This window comes from Acartia tonsa, chromosome 5 (assembly GCF_053477335.1).
Source record: "Acartia tonsa isolate MP-2025a chromosome 5, ASM5347733v1, whole genome shotgun sequence".
Classification (NCBI taxonomy): Eukaryota; Metazoa; Arthropoda; class Copepoda; order Calanoida; family Acartiidae; genus Acartia; species Acartia tonsa.
Genome location: NC_137264.1, coordinates 30,075,870 through 30,080,024, shown reverse-complemented (window position 1 = coordinate 30,080,024; position 4,155 = coordinate 30,075,870). Strand labels below are relative to the sequence as shown.

Below are 4,155 nucleotides of genomic sequence, written 5' to 3'. Positions count from 1 at the left end.
CATCTATCTTCAATAGCAGCCGAAAAAATCACATTTATACCCTACCGTTACGGACAGACATACAAAGTGAATTATAGAGTAACTTCGCCACATATTTTGTCCATAAGTTGATGTACATAAAAAAATTTATATTTATGAAGAAGAAAATCATCTTTATTTTAGTCATTAAAAATAGAAACTCGTCATTTTTGGTAGGTTCTGGTGTTTTGCGTAAATTTGTTAAGGGAAGGGGGATTGCATTTTTTTGGTGGAGCTTACCAAACTCCCTAATATGCCCTTGGTTCTTACTCAGTACCATCTTACTTAATACAGTATCAAATAAAGGTATTTGCATAAGTTTTGCTACTTCTTTATGTAATCCCCTTGTGTTATTTTTGTCAATTATTGTAAACTAAATGAGTTTTCATCTTAACCATAAACCATAATTTTATATATACCTATACATGTATATTGTATCATAAATGGAATTCATAATAATGTTTATTGTCTAATTTATAATATTTATGAAATCACTATGTACTTATTATGCATCATAAAATGTTTCAACAATATTTATAATATAAATTGAAATAAATAAAATTTGTTTTATTTAATTTTGTACATATGCGGCTACACCTTTGCAGTCTTCTAAAGGGACCATAGTGAGAAGTTTGTATGTTTGTGTGTGGGGTGAGGGGGAGTTAAACCTCCTAATAAATCTAAGTTCAGAAATATTTTAGCAAGATTTTCTTGAGGCGATATTTTTATAGTACCCTAACCCAAAATACATAAAATACAAAAAAAAACTTGAAACCCTTCTAGGCGCCCTATATTCATTCATGTTTTTTACAGGCACACAGAAAGACATTCTGTCTCTTTTATATGAGGATTTAATGTCGCTTCTTAAATGTAAGTATGTCCTTAAAAAGCATCCTGTTGAAGAAAATTTACTATACATTTACGATGTAAGAGCTTCGTTTTTATGGATGCTATCATCCTTGTTTTTTTTGTTATAAAAAAAATACTTTTTTATTTTACAAGACAAAAAATAGATTTTTATTTATTGATATACCAATTATAAAATTTAAACATTATTACATGCATTATATATTTACATTTTACATACAATATAACCATGATTTTTTATAATTTAGTAAAGAAAAGGTGAAGTTATCAGTGTCTACACCTTTACACCAATAATTAATTTTCAAAGGGAATATTAACTTAACGTCCATTACCTCATTCCTGATTTGTATTTCCTTTATTATCACTCCTTTAAGTAACCTAAGATATAGATTTATTAAGAACTAGTGAATGCCCCCCTAACATATAGGTGCTCTACATTTGAAGGGTTAGGGTGAACGGAAAATAGCCTTAAACCATATCAAGACTTAATTCAAACCTTCTGTGGACGTATGCGAAGCTTCCCTACCTCAGTTCAGTTCAGTACTATGGAAATTTTAAGCTACAGAAAAAAAACATTACTACTTTCTATAATATTATTATGTATATAAAAACAGGTTATTTCTTTAACTTTTTATTGATGGAAGACAATTGTTTCACTATTAAATAGATCATCAGTTCCAATTAAGATGTATAAAATAAGAGTTAAAAAAATATATGTCCTTGCATTTTCAATCCTTGTAATAGGATATCCCTAGAAATTTGGATTTGATGAAATGGTCAAATATACATAATGGTTAGAAGATCTACAACACACACAGCAATTAAGACTTATATCTTTTATAACAACAGATAAAGTCTGAAATTTGTTAATTGTCTCTAATGGACAGACGATTAAACAGTCAAATACCTAGTCAGTAGAGTAGCTGCGCTCATTTATTAAAGATACTGAGCAAGCCATCTGAATCCTTCTCCATATCCTTGTCTCCTCTTGATACTGCACATAAACACCTCCATAGGCCTCTTGCCTTGTAGCTCCGCTCTTGGGACCATATCCTTCCCTGTTGTATATCCATACAAGCCAAAGTACTCCTTCAGCTGAAACTCCGAGGCTGCCCCAGGTAGGTCAATCTTGTTGCCCAGTATTAGAACAGGACAGGTGGATAGCTCTTCATCAGCCAAAAGTAAATCCAGTTCTTTCTTTGCTACCTCAAATCTATCCTGTTGAAAAGTGTCTACTATAAACACAATAGCATCAACAGCTAGAAAATAATCCTTCCAAACTCTTCTGACCTCCAGATGACCGCCTAGGTCAAAGGCTGTAAACGTGATTTTATCCATGGTAAGCTGTTCTGAGGTTGGATGCAAGGTTTGGGCATGCGCTGCAATTTTGTTGTATTTTAACATGTGGAGCAAAGTTGTTTTGCCTGCATTGTCCAGACCCAAGAACAACAAACGGCCAGATTTTCTGTGTAGTCCCAGGTATGACAAGACACTTGTCAGCCAATCATACAAAAACCACATTTTTTATAAAATATATCAATTCAGCTTTACCAGCAAACTAAATTTAGTTTGAATTTGCTTCTTTTATAATGAAAAAATGATGAAATTAACTCAAAACTGCCATGTCATTTATAGTATTTCATTATTTAAATATCGTAATTTTCGTTGTGTCATCACTGTTGAAGTGATGAAATTATTAAAATTTTGTGAAATATTCACCTTTAAAATATTTATAAACTTATTTACAAACATCTCAGAGCATAATACTTTTAATGCTTAACTTTTAAATAAAAAAGGGCATTATTAAAGAAGCTAGCTCTAACAATCATTTGATTTATTTCCTTATCAAGAGTTCATTCCCCTTTGATTAGTCACCTCCAAAAATCAAATCGGATAGAAGATACAGAATCTACCAACCTAATTTTTGTCAAATTATACCATTTTTTGTTAGTTATTTGAAAAAATTTTAATAAAATTTTATACTTTTAAAACAATATTTGTTTTTTTTATTTAGATTTGGTCTTAAAATGTATATTGTGTTGGTAAATTAAGGGTGTATAAGTGCAGCAGCTTCTATAACCCCACCCCAATGCAGCTGGCGAGAAATTCACAAACACAAAGAGTAATGTGTCTATGATTTAAACTTTATATTATTTTCTAAAAATTTTCTTTTTTGATTGAATTTTAATGTTTCTTTTTATGAATTTTAAATTTTGAAAAAATATAAATTTCTAGTATTTTTGCTTATATCTCTTATTTGTGAAAAATGCCAAGCCCTTACTTTCCCGTAGGAGGAATGGTACAAAAAGGGAAGGTTGTGGGGCAAAAGGGAAACGGGGTTGGTGTGTTATTACTACCACAATAAAGTAGTCGTAGCCGCAAAAAAACACAAAACTTTAAAAAGTAAAAATTTTTAATTTAAAGTATAAGAAGAGAAGCAAATTAGATTGCAGGCAAGTTCCCAGTTGAGGAGTGAGATTCTACCCCATCTGAAAAAATAAACCCCCCCCCCCCGCCATCTATCAAATTAAACCCCCCCCCCCCGGCATCATGAAATTTTTACCCCATATTATGATTTTGTCCCCATCATGTTATTTTATCCCCATCTTCATATTTTGTACCTCTCCAAGAGAAACAAAATAATGTCAGAGAAGGGATAAATTATTGAACAGGGGACAAAAATGAAGGATGGGGTCTAAATAGGAACATGGGGCCAGGATTGGAAGGTGGGGTCTGATTTGACAGATGGGGGAATGATTGGCAGAAGGGGAAATAAAATCTGGGTAGGGGGGAGGGGAGAGTCTGGAGGGGTTTGCGAGGTGAGCCTCGCGCGAAAGAATTTATATTAGGGTAGCATAAGCTACCATACTCCACTGTAGTGAAGCTATGCCTTTCACTCTTCTATATTTTCCTATATTTTGAATAAAATTTGAAAATGCCTCTGTTTATTTTTTTTATTTCTCTTTTAAGACTTTTTTTATACTAAATCACCAACATATTCTAATACTTTACTTTACATAATATTTTAAGATAAAAATTTGGCTCCATTGAAGAAAAAATACAATAGTTTGTTTTAAATAGGAACATCTAGTGGCAGATTATTGAACTACATAATATACATTTTTCTGGATGTCAACAAACATGATGATTGGTTGAAAAACACAGATGGGGTAGCAAACAATGTTATGATATTAAAATTGAAGCAAGGGGTTAAAACTCACACATGGTGGTCAAAAAATTAATATGGGGTCATTTTTTCATGATGGGGGT

General features: G+C 31.9%; 1 pseudogene across 1 annotated transcript; it reads right to left on the bottom strand.

Annotated features, from left to right (window-relative positions):
• Positions 1–1,004: 1,004 nt before the first annotated feature.
• LOC145319238 (small COPII coat GTPase SAR1B pseudogene) lies at positions 1,005–2,467 on the bottom strand (annotated as a pseudogene). Its single transcript, XR_013879783.1, has one exon. The product of XR_013879783.1 is annotated as a small COPII coat GTPase SAR1B pseudogene (transcript).
• Between the last annotated feature and the right edge of the window lie 1,688 nt (positions 2,468–4,155).